The 15,482-nt window shown below is 37.3% G+C and overlaps 1 protein-coding gene across 6 annotated transcripts in view; it reads right to left on the bottom strand.

The window, feature by feature from the left end:
• Positions 1–15,482, bottom strand: part of LOC113261234 (24-hydroxycholesterol 7-alpha-hydroxylase) — a 90,917-nt gene that overhangs the window by 73,262 nt on the left and 2,173 nt on the right. The gene's annotated exons all lie outside the window — the stretch shown is intronic.

A 15,482-nucleotide genomic window follows, 5' to 3' on the forward strand; every position in this document is an offset into this window, starting at 1 on the left:
TCCACTATCAGAAATAGACAGAACACCCTGGCAAAAACTAAGCAAAGAATCAAAGGCTTTGAATGCCATACTTGACGAGTTGGACCTCATAGATATATATAGAACACTACACCCCAGAACCAAAGAATACTCATTCTATTCTAATGCCCATGGAACATTCTCAAGAATAGACCATGTTCTGGGACACAAAACAGGTCTCAACCGATACCAAAAGACTGAAATTATCCCCTGCATATTCTCAGACCACAACGTTCTGAAATTGGAACTCAACCACAAGGAAAAATTTGGAAGAAACTCAAACACTTGGAGACTAAGAACCATCCTGCTCAGGAATGACTTGATAAACCAGGAAATCAAAAATCAAATTAAACAATTTATGGAGACCAATGAGAATGAAAATACAACAGTCTAAAACCTATGGGATACTGCAAAGGCAGTCCTAAGGGGGAAATACATAGCCATCCAAGCCTCACTCAAAAGAATAGAAAAATCTAAAATGCAGTTTTTATATTCTCACCTCAAGAAGCTGGAACAGCAACAGAGGGACAGGCCTAACCCACGCACGAGGAAGCAGCTGACCAAAATTAGAGCAGAAATCAATCAATCAGAAACCGGAAGTACAGTAGAGCAGATCAACAGGACTAGAAGCTGCTTCTTTGAGAGAATCAATAAAATTGACAGACCACTGGCAAGACTTATCCAAAAGAAAAGAGAAAGGACCCAGATTATTAAAATTATGAATGAAAAAGGAGAGGTCACGACGAACACCATTGAAATTGGAAGGGTTATTAGAAATTTTTATCAACAGCTATATGCCAATAAACTAAACAATCTGGAAGAGATGGAATCCTTCCTGGAAACCTATAAACTACCAAGATTGAAACAGGAAGAAATTGATTTCTTAAACAGGCCAATTAATTATGAAGAAATTGAGTCAGTGATAAACAACCTTCCAAATAACAAAACTCCAGGCCCGCACGGTTTTCCTGGGGAATTCTACCAAACATTCAAAGAAGAAATAATACCTATTCTCCTAAAGCTATTTCAAAAAATAGAAACAGAAGGAAAGCTACCAATCTCAGTCTATGAGGCCAATATTACCTTGATCCCCAAACCAGGCAAAGACCCCCTCAAAAAGGAGAATTACAGACCGATTTCCCTAATGAATATGGACGCCAAAATCCTCAACAAGATACTTGCTAATAGAATCCAACAGTACATTAAAAGGATTATCCATCATGATCAAGTGGGATTCATACCTGGGATGCAAACGTGGTTCAATATTTGCAAATCAATCAGCGTGATACAACATATCAACAAGAAAAGACTCAGGAACCATATGATCCTCTCAACTGATGCCGAAAAAGCATTTGACAAAATACAGCATCCTTTCCTGATTAAAACCCTTCGGAGTGTAGGAATAGAGGGTACATTTCTCAATCTCATAAAAGCCATCTATGAAAAGCCTACTGCAAATATTATTCTCAATGGGGAAAAGCTGGAAGCCTTTCCCTTAATATCAGGAACTCGACAAGGATGCCCACTCTCACCACTATTATTCAACATAGTACTAGAAGTCCTTGCAACAGCAATCAGATGACAAAAAGGGATCAAAGGTATTCAAATTGGCAAAGAAGTCAAAATGTCTCTCTTCACAGATGACATGATACTCTATATGGAAAACCCAAAAGAAGCCACTCCCAAACTATTAGAAGTTATAGAGCAATTCAGTAACGTGGCGGGATACAAAATCAATGCTCAGAAATCAGTTGCATTTCTATACACGAATAACGAGACTGAAGAAAGAGAAATTAGGGAATCCATCCCATTTACAATAGCACCAAAAACCATACGTTACCTTGGAATTAACTTAACCAGAGACGTAAAGGACCTATATTCTAGAAACTATAAATCACTCTTGAAAGACATCGAGGAAGACATAAAAAGATGGAAAGATATTCCATGCTCATGGATCGGAAGAATTAACATAGTTAAAATGTCCATGCTACCCAGAGCAATCTACACTTTCGATGCTATCCCGATCAAAATACCGAGGACATTTTTCAAAGAACTGGAACAAATAGTCCTTAAATTTGTATGGAAACAGAAAAGGCCCTGAATCTCCAAGGAACTGTTGAAAAGGAAAAACAAAGCTGGGGGCATCACAATGCCGGATTTCGAGCTGTACTACAAAGCTGTGATCACAAAGACAGCATGGTACTGGCACAAAAACAGACACATAGACCAATGGAACAGAATAGAGAACCCAGAAATGGATCCTCGGCTCTTTGGGCAACTAATATTTGATAAAGCAGGAAAAAACATCCGGTGGGAAAAAGACAGTCTCTTCAATAAATGGTGCTGGGAAAATTGGACAGCTACATGCAAGAGAATGAAACTTGACCACTATCTCACACCATACACAAAAATAAACTCCAAATGGATGAAAGACCTCAATGTGAGACAGGAATCCATCAAAATTCTAGAGGAGAACATAGGCAGCAACCTCTACGACATCGGCCAAAGCAACCTTTTTCATGATACATCCCCAAAGGCAAGAGAAAGAAAAGATAAAATGAATTTATGGGACTTCATCAAGATTAAAAGTTTCTGCACAGTCAAGGAAACAGTCAGAAAAACTAAGAGGCAGCCCACGGAATGGGAGAATATATTTGCAAATGACACTACAGATAAAGGACTGGTATCCAAGATCTACAAAGAACTTCTCAAACTCAATACATGAGAAACAAATAAACAAATCAAAAAATGGGCAGAAGATATGAACAGACACTTTTCCAATGAAGACATACAAATGGCTAACAGACACATGAAAAAATGTTCAAAATCATTAGCCATCAGGGAAATTCAAATCAAAACCACACTGAGATACCACCTTATGCCAGTTAGAATGGCAAAAATAGACAAGGCAAGAAACAACAATTGTTGGAGAGGATGTGGAGAAAGGGGATCCCTCCTACATTGTTTGTGGGAATGCAAGCTGGTACAGCCACTCTGGAAAACAGTGTGGAGGTCCCTTAAAAAGTTAAAAATTGAGCTACCCTATGATCCAGCCATTGCACTACTGGGTGTTTACCCAAAGATACAGACGTAGTAAAGAGAAGGGCCATATGCACCCCAATGTTCATAGCAGTAATGTCCACAATAGCTAAATCGTGGAAGGAGCCGAGATGCCCTTCAACAGATGACTGGATTAAGAAGTTGTGGTCCATATATACAATGGAATATTACTCAGCTATCAGAAAGAACGAGTTCTCAACATTTGCTGCAACATGGACTACACTGGAGGAGATAATGCTAAGTGAAATAAGTCAAGCAGAGAAAGACAACTATCATATGATTTCTCTCATCTATGGAACAGAAGAACTAGGATGATCAGTAGGGGAAGAAAGGGATAAAGAAAGGGGGTTAATCAGAAGGGGGAATGAAACATGAGAGACTATGGACTATGAGAAACAAACTGAGGGCCTCAGAGGGGAAGGGGGTGGGGGAATAGGATAGACCGGTGATGGGTAGTAAGGAGGGCACGTATTGCATGGTGCACTGGGTGTTATACGCAACTAATGAATCATCGAGCCTTACATCGGAAACCGGGGATGTACTGTATGGTGACTAACATAATATAATAAAAAATCATAAAAAAAAATAAAATAAACATTGTTTTCCAGATACCAGTAGGCTTACAAGCAACCTATAGCTCAATTTTGTTCAAGAAAAAGATACAAAACAGCTGACTTAAATCTGTGGTCACTCAACAATGTCCTGCAATCCTAAAAAGTTCTCTAATGCGTTCACTTTCTCACTTTCTAAAATTACTAGTTCCCCTGGATACCTGCCCAACCCTCTCCACTCTGAGATACCGTTCCTGCTTTGTAACTCACTAGGAAACTCAAGGCAATCAAGTAAGAGCAACTTCTTACCACCAAGTCTTGCAAAGATACACATTTGTACCCATTCTCCGTGCCTCTCCTAGGGTTAGCACGGATGGGAGGTCCTGCCTCTGTGAAATGCCGGCACTTCCTCACTTGTGTTATGGATTCTACACTCTTACCTTCTCTTTATTCTATGTCTATGGCTCCTGTCATCCCACATCATCAGATCTGCCCTCTGTCAAATCCTTAGCAGCCTACAAATACACACTAGCCCTGAGTTTGATTTCAGGAAGTCCATGACTTTATCGGGAGGCTCCACTACTGGGTGGAGACTGCCCTCCCAGGACTAGCCAGTTCTTGGAGAGCGCACAGGGCTCAGCCAGCCAGAAGTATACCTTTCACATGCAAACCAACCAATTTTGAGTCTATATCCCTATCTACTTCCTTTTCTAATGCTCACACACTAATACTTCCCCGGCCTGAAATCATCCTAAGGCCAAGTACCAGGCAACCAGAAACCACCCGTCTAGCCCAAAACCAACAAGAATTATTCAAAGTAGCCAATCCTAAATTGTTTTCCCTGCCCTGCCTCGCCTTTTCTGAGAAGGCCCCAGTAAAGGCTCAGGCACAGGCTTTTCTCTGGCTGTTATCTTCTGCCTCCTGACTGATACTGGTGCTTTTCCCTGAGGCCCTGCGTGGCCTGCACTGGCCCTTCTCTACGGCCCCCCTCTCTGACCGATTAGTATAATAAACGTCTTCCTTCTTTTCATTTCTTCCTGTGGCAGCACTGACTTTACAATACCACATCCAACATGTGTGTTCTTGGAGCAATCACCCATACTTTCATATCCCATTATAGTTACCACAAGAATTTTAAAACATTGTGCTTGTCACTACTCCAATATTGCAATCATTTCTAGATGCCCCTGAAATGGCACGTGATCATTCCTGTAACGCACTGTTGGGCACTATCAGGCAACTGGGGGCATGAAAACCGTGAAGCCACCCATCAGTGAAGTCTCCTTTTCTCACACTGGTGATCCGGACGTCTTCACGACTTTCCTGTATTCCTTATCTACAATTACTTGTTAATCGATATTTAGAAGATGAATAATTTCCATTGTTTAAGTTTTGTACAAACAAGAATTCTTAACTTTCCATTAGGAAAGTGGCCTACATAACTCATATATGTACCTGGCCACAGTGTAGGAAGAGCCAAGTTCAAACACAGTGAAGAACTGACATAACTGGTGACGCATGGTATTTAAAATAAGTCATTGCAAAACTGCACTGTACAAATGATCATGTCCAATGTTATAAATTCTATGGCAGGGGAATGTTTCTGTCTTATTTGCTTTGCTTTTGCTCTCCTTCTTTGTGCAATGTCTGGATGTTATGAAGCAAAGGCAAGCACATTACAGTATGTTGTAGAAGTGATCCTTGTGTGTTCTTTCATGAACATTTTATTTTGAGATATAGAGTAACCTGCAGTTATAAGAATAATCCAGAGCAAACCCATGAATGAATTATTCTGTTTCCCCTAGGGTTAGCATGTTGCAAAACTATCGAATGATATCACAACTAGGCCACTGATAGTGATAAAGTCAAGGTACAGAATACATCCATCACCATGAAGACGCCTCAAGTTGCCTTTTTATAGTCACACCCATTTTCCTCTCACCCCCACCTCTTCCGTTACCCTTGACAACTACTAACCCGTTCTCCAGTTCTATAACACTGAATTTCAGGAATGGTATACAATAGAAGCAAATGGTATACAAATAGAAGATGAAAAGATGAATGATTTGGAAAAATGGAAACTTCACGATCGGTATAAACATCTGAGATCCACCCAGGTTGTGGTATGTATCAATAATTCATTCCTTTACATTTCTGAGTAATATTCTGTAGTATGGATGTACTATAGCTTGTTTAAACATTGTTGAAGGATTTTCGTGTTCCTTTCAATTTGGGACTGTTACAAATAAAGTTGCTCCAAACATCAGTGCACAAGTTTTTGTGTGAATGCATGTTTTCGTTTCTCTAGGCTAAGTGCCCAGAAGTGGAATTGCTGGGTCATATGACAGTTGCATGTTTCCTTGTTTAAAGAACTGCCAAAGTTCTTTCCAGGTAGTTGTACCATTTGACATTTCTGCCAGCAATCTATGAGTTATTCAGTTTCTCTTTATCTTACTAGCATCTGAGTGCTGTCACTCTTTTTTATTTAGCCATTCTGATGGGTGTGTAGTGATATCTCATTGTGGTTTTCATTTGCATATTCTCAACTGGCTAAAGATGTGGAACATTTTTCATGTGTTCATTTGCCAGCTTTATATCCTCTTCAGGAACTTGTTCATGTCATTGCCATTTCTTAAGTTGACTTGTTGGGGTTCTTTAAATGTTGAGTGCAGAGAGTTCTTTATATATTCTAGATAGCAGTCCCTCATTGGATAAGTGGCTTGCAAATATTTTTTGTGTACAGCTTGTCTTCCTAGTGTCCTAACAGGGTCTTTCACAGGGCAAAAGCTTGTGATTTTCATGAGGTCCAATTAGTCAGTTTTTGTTTTTATGGATTGTGTTTTTGGTGCCCAGTCTAAGAACTACTCTTTAGCCCCAGGTTAAGAAGATACTCTCCTTATTTTTTCCTAAACGTTTTATGGTGTTGTGTTTTGTGTAAAAGTCTGTGATCTACTTTGAGTTAATTTTTATCTATGTTGCAAGACTTAGGTCAATGTTTGTTTTGGTTTTGTTTTTGGCTTATTGGTGTCGAACTGTTTTGTTTTTGGTTTATTGGCATCTAACTGCTTATTGGTGTCTAAGACTTAGGTCAAGGTTCATTTTGTTTTGGTTTTGTTTTCGGCTTATTGGTGTCACTGCCATTTGTTGAAAAGGCCATCTTTATTTCAATGAATTGCTTTTGCACCTTTGTCTAAAATCAATTGGATATTTAGTGTGTCTATTTCTGGGTTCTCAAGTCTGTTTCATCGTTTTCTGTATCTATCCCTCCACCTGCATAATCTTCATTACCCTAGCTATATAATGAGTCTTGAAATTGAGTGCAGTTGATTCTTCCCATTTTATTCTTTTTAAAATTGTTTTAGCTATTCTAGTTCTTTTGCCCTTACATATCAACTATTCAATAATCTTGTCTATATCTACACCTTACCAGAAATTTGATAGAATTTGCATTAAACTTGTATATCAATTTAGGGGGAACTGACATCTATACTATGTTGACTCTTCCAATCCATGAACATGGTATGTCTCTTCATTAAGTTCTTCCATTTCTTTCATCAAGGTTTTGTAGTTTTCATCATAAAGTTCTGTATAGGTTCTGTTAGATTTACACCTAAATATTCTTCTCTTTTTGAGTGACTGTAAATGGTATTGTATTTTAACTACCATCTGCACATGTTCATTGTTAGTATGCTGCAATACAATTGATTTTTGTATGTTGACTTTGTATTCTGTGACCTTGCTGAATTTACTGATTAATTCCAGGAGATTTTTTGTAGATTCCTTGAGATTTTCTAAGTAAACAATCACATTATCTGCAAATAGAGACAGTTTTATTTGTTTCTTTCCATATGACTTTTTTTTTTTTCTTGCTTAATTGCACTCACCAGAACTTCCAGCATTATGTGGAATAAGAATGGTGGCAATAGACATCCTTCCTTTGTTCCCAATCAGAGACGAAGCTTTTATTCTTTCACCATTAAGATTGCTGTTAGCTGTAAAATTTTTGTAGATGTTCTTTAACAAGCTGAAGAAGACTCTCTCTATTACTATTTTTCTGATAATTTTTAAAAATCATGAATAGGTGTGGGATTTTGTCAAATGCTTTTTCTGTACAAATCAATATGACCATGTGCCTTTTCTTCTCTCACCTGTTAATATGGTGACTTGCACTAACTGATTTTCAAATATTGGGCCAGTCTTAAATCCCTGGAAGAGAATCATGGAGTCATGGGGTCTATAATTCCTTTTATATTTTGCTGATTTGTTGATATTTTGTTGAGGACTTTTGCTCTATATTCATAAGGAATACTGATCTGCAGTTTTCTTCTTTTGTGCTGTCTTTATCTGGTTTGGTATCAAGGTGATTTTAGCTTCATAAAATAAACTGGGACATGCTCCCTTCTTTTCTACTTTCTGAAAGAGATTATTTATACAATTGATGTTAATTTTTTGTTAAAAATTTGGCATAATTCTCCAGTGAAACAATTTGGACCTTAAGATTTCTTTTTTGGGAGTTTTAAAATTATGAACTCAATTTCCTAAGTAATATAGGGCTGTTCAAATTATTTCATACTGAACAGTTGTGGTAGTTTGCATTTTGGGGGAAATTTGGTCCATTTCATCTAAGTTGTCAAATTTCTATGTGTAGGGTTGTATATGGTATTCCCTTACCATCCTTTTGACATCTGCAATGCTGTGCCCCATTTTATTCCTGAGGTTAATAATTTGTGTCTTTTTTTTTTTCTTTTTCTTGTTTGAGATCTTTCAAAGTTATTCATCTTTTCAAAGAACTGGCTTTCTTTCACTGATTTTCTCTGGGTTTTTTTCCCCCTGTTTTCATTGTCATTGATTTCTGTTAATATTTCTTTGCTTTTTCTTGTTTGAGGTTTATTTTGCTCTTTTCTGGGGAGGGGGTTGACAGAGAAGCGTTCTTCATTTCACACTTATGCTCTTTTATAACGAAAATATTTAGCGATAATAATTTCTCTCTCAGCACTGCTTTAGCTGTGTCCTCCAAATTCTGATAAGTTGCATTTTTATTTTCTTTCAATTCAGCAAAATTTTTTATTTCCCTTGAAACTTTCCCTATAATTCACAGATTATTTAGGAATATGTTGTTTGCTTCCAAGTGATTGGAGAGTTTCCTGTTATTGATTTCTAGTTTCATTTCACTGTGGTCAGAGGATACATTGTATCATTCAAATTCTTTTGAATTTTGTGGGGGTCTATGGCCTGAATATCTTGTCATGGCTCATGGGCACTTGAAAAGAATACATAACCTTCTTTGTTAGGTAGAATGTTCTACACATATTCATTAGATCTTTTTGGTTGGTGGTCTTTTATACTCTAGCTGATTTTCTGTCTAGCTGTTCTACCTATTGTTCAGTTTGTTGAAACATCTAATATAACCATAGATTTGTCTGTTTCTTGTTTCTAGTTTTTGCTTCACATAATTTAGAGCTCTGTAATTTGGTGCATACACATTTAGAATTGCTAACTCTTTGTGTTATATTGACCCCTTTATGATTTTATAATGTCCCCCTCTGTGTCTGGTAATTTTCTTTGCTCCGAAGTTACTTTTTCTGCTATTAACATAGCCACTCCTACTTCCTTTTGACTAATGCTTGCACAATTCATCTTTTTCCATAATTTTGATTTTCACCTGCTTATCTCATTATATTTGAAGTGAGTTTCTATTATACATCATATAGTTGCATCATTTTTAATCCATTTTGCAAATATCTATCTTTAAATAATTGTCCTTATACCATTTATAGCTTAAATTAGTTCTATATTAGGGTTTAAGTCTCTGTTATTTTAATTTTTCTGTTCATTCTCCCTGGTTTTCATTTTTCTGTTTTATCTGATTTCCTGTGTGTTACTTGAACATTGTTTAGAATTCCATTGACTTATCTATAGTATTTTTAAGTGGACCTTTTATGTAGAATTTTTTAGTGATTACTCCAGCTATTATAGTATATATACATAACTTATCATAGTCAATTAATAAAGCCACTTCTTGAAGTTTTTTATTTTAATTCCAGCATGGTTAACATACAGTGTTACTAGTTTCAGGTGTACAACATAGTGATTCAACAATTTTATACATTACTCAGTAATCATAAATGACTCTTCAATCCACTTATTTTGCCCATTCCCCCACCCACCTCCCCTCTGGAAACCATCAGTTTGTCCTCAATAGTTAAGGGTCTATTTCTTGGTTTGTCTCTCTCTCTCTCTCTCTCTCTCTCTCTCCTTTTTTTTCTTTGTTTATTTGTTTGGTTTCTTAAATTCCACATATGAATGAAATTGTACGGTATTTGTCTTTCTCTGACTGACTTATTTTGCCTAGCATTATACTCTTTAGCTCCATCCATGTTGTTGCAAATGGCAAGATTCCATTCTTTTTTTATGGTTGAATAATATCTCATTATATATCTATATCTCATATCTTCTTATCCGTTCACCTGTGAATGGACACTAGGGCTGCTCCAATAACTTGGCTATTATAAATAATACTGCAATAAACATTGGGGTGCATGCATCCCTTTCAATTAATTTTGTATTTTGGGGGTAAATAGCCAGTAGTGCAATCACTGGATAGTAGGGTAGTTTTTTTTTTAACTTTTTGAGGAACTTTCATACTGTTTTCCACAATGGCTGCACAGTGTGGTCATTTCACCATTTCAAGTGAATCTCTCTTTATATCCCTTTATCCTCTCCCATTTGTAATGTAATACATACATCTAGAACAATATCAGGCAGTGTTATAATTTTTGCTTCAGCCACCACACATAATTTAGAAATCACAAGAAGAAAAGTCTATTGCATTTACATATCTTCTATTTACTGGGTCCTTACTTCCTTCTTGATGTCCAGATTCCCACTTTCATTGGTCCCTTTCTGTTTAGAGAACTACTTCCAGTCATTTGTTTAGGATAGTAGGTCTTCTAGTGGAAAATTCTCTTAGTTTTCATTCAACTGAGAATGTCTTGACTCCTCCTTAATTCCTACGGGATATTTTTGCTGGAGATAGGATTCTAGGTTGACAGTTCTTTTCTCTGAGCACTTGCAAATTGATATACCATTCTTCTGGTCTCCACAATTTCTGATGAAGAATCTGCTATCATTCCAGTTTCTGTCCCCACTATGATAAGGTTCCATTTGTCTTTTGCTGCTTTTAAAACTTACCTTTGTCTTTAGTTTTCGGAAGTTTGTCTATCATTTCTCTTGCTGTGGACTTCCTGTTTGGGATTAGCTTAGCTTTTTGAATCGATAGGTTCACGTCTGCTGCCACATTTGGGAAATTTTCAGCCCTACTTTCTACAAATACTTTTTCAGCTTCACCCTCTTGCTTCTGTTTCTAGGACTCTGATGACATAAATGTTAGGTGTTTTACAGTCCCTGAAGTTCTGCTCAATTTTTTTTTTCATATTGGGCAATTTTTATTGACCTCCGTTGAAGTTCACTGATTCTCTTCACTCTTCTCCATTGTGCTGTTGTACCCATCCACTGAGGGTTTTTTGTTTTTTTCTTTTTTAGTTATTGTATTTTTCAGTTCTAAAACTTCCATATGTTTCTTTTTTGTAAGTACTATTTCTTTATAGACTTTGTTTCTTTCCTAAGACTTTCTATTTTTCTCATTTGCTTAAAGCATGCTTATAATTGCTTGTTGAAACATTTTTATTACTGCTGCCTTAAGATCCTTGTCAGATAATTCTAAGATCTGTGTCGTCTGTTAATTGTTTCTCCTTATTCAAGTTGAAATCTTTCTGGTTCTCCGTATGAGTGATTTTCTACTAAAACATGGATATTTTGGATATTATGTTATAACACTGCATTTTATTTAACTCATCTTTTTTCCAGGCTTCTTTTGGCATTATTCTGAGTGGGAATGGGAATGCCACCTCATTATTGCCAGGTAGGGGGACTGAAATTTAGGTTTATCACTCAGCATGGGGAGAGGTTTCCTTGCTACTGCTGGTTGATGGTGAAAGCAAGTCTCCCTACTAGATTCTTCTTATATCACTCAGGCTAGGAGAAGAAGGGATTCCTCATTATTGCTCCCAGATGACCTCCACTGGCCTGGAGGTGAGAAGGTGTTTGAGGCGTAGCCTCTTTCTTGCTAAGTGGCGGTGAAATTCTTGACCCATCTTCTAAGGCTCATGGGTCACCACTCCAGTGAGTAGGAGGGGACTCCTTGTTATTGCTCATTTCTGGTGCAGTCCATGCTCTTGGTGTGGTCTCCATTAACACCGCAGTAGGGGTGGCCTCATTACTGCTAAACAGTATAGAAAGTCATGACCCTCCTCTAGGCCTCCTTTGACACTACCCCTGTGAGGAGGGGGAGGATTACTTCATTACAGCCTGACCAAGATTTAGGGCCAGTCTTTTCACTTGGTACTTGCTGACTGAGGTGATGCCATAATTTTTTTCTTGCGGTGTTTGCCTGAAGCAGTTACAGTCTAAAAGTTCTGTCTTGCTAGGCTGCTCCTTTCCTGGCCCTTCACCTAGAGACAGTAGGCTTGTCTTGAGGCTACTTTTTTTATCTGTGCCCCTGGCATCTCCAGGTTGCTGGCTTTTCTAGAGCCCAATCTAGGTATGTGAAGCAGGAAAAAATCAAGGAAATTCAGTGCCATATTTTTTATCAGATCCTGTGGTCCCTAGCCTGTCTGCCTTCCTCTCTCCACCTTTTAGAATCTTATGTTTGTTTTATATATAATGTTCAATTATGATTTAGCTGCACTTAGTGGGAGGAATAGGGGAACGTACAATTACCCCATCTTTTCAGAAGCAAACATTCCTAATTCATTTTTTTTTTCATTCACAGAATATCTCTGAAAGTTATAGAAGAGAATGGAAATATTCTTGTTGGAATAGAAGATAGGCAGCCAGAGGACAGAGATGAGAGAAAGACCTTTCATTGTATATATGTTCATGACTTTAGAATACGGACCTATCTGGAAAAAAACCTCTATTTTTTAAAGAAGATTCACTTCCAATTTTGGTAGTGATATTATGGCAACTTCCTTCTGAATTGTTCCACTTCTTTCCTGGAAATCACACAGAGCCACAAGGAGAATGAAATATACATGCACAAGCAACATATTGAGCTAGACAATAAGAAGAAAGTCTACTAACTACAACAGTGTGTCCCTGGCACCTGATACCAACAGAACTTTCAGTTCTGTTCTTAGAAGCTATCACAGCATGGTGGGAAAGAAAAAGGGGATTTGTAGGGGGCTCAACAGTGGAAAAGCTCAGAATTATACACTCTGAGATATTAGAAGGAAATATATACAGTTGGAACCACTATGAGATGGGCTAAGATAAACAGGCCATGGATATTGGGAGGGGGGGTAGCAAAAGATAACACAGAAAGTGGGCTCCAGGAAGCAGTATCTTCCGAGAGTGAAAAGTACACCTGGGAAGACGGGTCGCCTCTTTTCCTAGCAGCAGCTATTGAAACAAGGCAGCGAGGGCTCCAATCTGCAAGATTATATCCTAACACAGGAGCCATGGGTACACAGAGACACTATATTTTCACTGTAGCAAGGGAGGATAAAAGACTTAAATCAAGAAACCTAGAAGGCAACTGCCCCCCAGCAAAACCTCCTGCCTGACAGCTGGTCCGAGACAACTCAACTCCTTAAAATACAGTTAAACAAAAAAGGAAAAATTCAGCACCATAAGAAAAATCCTAAAAAAAGAAAAAAAGGAGAGCATAATTTCCTTATAGATGAAGTAACTTACCAAAACCCTTCTGCAATAGGGTACATAAAATCTATAATGCAAAGTTATTTTCGGAATTAAAAAAGAAGTAATGTAATAATTGCAATTTCAAAGGAAATAAGCAAAGAAGAAATATAAGTCATGGAAGAAGCAGCTAGAAAACAGAGGAAAATTAGGAGATAAAGGAACGCAGGAAAGAAAGAAACAATAAAGACATTTCTGAATAAAAGATAACAATGACTGGGGCACCCAGGTGGCTCAGTCAGTTAAGTGTCTGACTGGGTTTTAGCTCAGGTCATGATCTCAGGGTCCTGGAATGGAGCCCTGCATCTCTTTGGGCTCCAAGCTCAGCAACGAGTCTGATTCTCTCTCCTTATCTTTCACTCTGCCCCACCCCCACTCATGCATGCTCTCTCTCTCTCTCTCTCTCAAATAAGTGAATAAATAAAATCTTAAAAAAAAGAGAGAGAGAGAGAGAGAAATGACAATGACAAGAAGCACAAGGGAGACTACAACCCACAGGAAATAAAGAGTCTAAGGAAAAGAGAGTCTAGAAATGTGGGAAAAAAACATTGAATAGAAATAAATATGTGAAAAGAATTTTAGGGGAAATGACAGCTATTGAAGATATAGGTAAAAGGGGCTGAAACTATGCATCACTGGACATCTTTTGCAAACTCCAAATTTATTTATCCAGCTGCTTAACTCAGTATTCCTACTTGGATAGCAACATCCCAAACTCCAACATATCTCATCATATCTTTTTTTTTTCAATTTTTAAAATTTTAATTATTTTATTTTTTATTTTTTATCAAACTCCAACATAACTAAAGCTGGACTTCCGATAACTTCTTCCCTTCCAATAAATTCTTGCATTTGTGGCTGTTTCACTTGACAGCAACTCCCATTTTCTAGCTACTCAAGCCAAACTTTTTGGAGTCATCTTGGACCTTTTTCATTCTTTTACACACCACATGCAATTTGCCAGTAAACCCTGCTGTTTCCACCTTCAAAATATATCCAGCCACTTCTCAAATTTCGACTGCCATCACCATGGTTGAAACCACAATGGTCGAAACCACAATGATCTCGAGTTTGAATTATTGCAATAACCTCAAACTAATCTTCTTTCTTTTATTCTTGCATTCCTGTTTTTAACAGAGCAACCAAAGTGAACCCTTAAGATTTAAATCAGAGTCCATCACTCCTCTGCTCAACACATTCAAAAGGTTTCCTATTTCACTCTAAATTATAAATGCATTTATACTTTGAATCTGATAATTCATTCTACATAAATACACTTGCACACATAGAAATGACACTTGTTCCTACGATAAAACAGCAAAATATGAGAAACAAATTATGTCAGTCATTAAGTCACTGTTTAGGTAAACTATGATTTAGGGAATACTTTGCAGCTTTTAAAACAAATGCAGATGTTTCTGTTTCTATGTAGGATGAGGTAGAATCAGGTGAGATAAGGATTTCATTGGCAGCTAGGAAACGATGGACATGAATAGATAGTAAGTCACCATTTATTTCTCTGGTGGCAACTGAGAATCCTATATACGGGTTGAAGGTCAGGACTGAAATAGGCACCTTGGAAAAATCTGCAGCTAATATACTCAATGGTGAAATACAGAACGATTTGCACTAATAGTAGGGAAAAGACAAGCTTGTCTACTCTCACCACTTCTATTCAATAATATACTAGAAATCCTACTGATTGTAATAGAGGAAAAAGAAATAAAAAGCATTAAGATGAGAAAAAAGGAAGTAAATTTATCCATTTACAAGACATATTGTTTATGTATAAAAATCCTAAAGGTTCTCCAAGGCTACTAGAAGTAATCAACTGAATTTAGCAAAGTCACAAGGTATAAAGTTAATATACAGAAAACAGATTGTATTTTTTATGTTTCAACAGGATACGAATGGAAAACAAAAGTAAAAGCACTTTTATCTACAACAGCCTCAAAATATAAAATAGTTAACAACCACAGGCATAACACAAAAACTACAGAACATTTCTGAAAGAAATTATATAGCTAAATAAATGGAAAGACACAGAGCAGTCATAGATTTGAAGACTTACTATTGTTATGAAGGCAATTCTCCCCC

Source organism: Ursus arctos, unplaced genomic scaffold (genome assembly GCF_023065955.2).
Source record: "Ursus arctos isolate Adak ecotype North America unplaced genomic scaffold, UrsArc2.0 scaffold_29, whole genome shotgun sequence".
NCBI classification, from domain to species: domain Eukaryota; kingdom Metazoa; phylum Chordata; class Mammalia; order Carnivora; family Ursidae; genus Ursus; species Ursus arctos.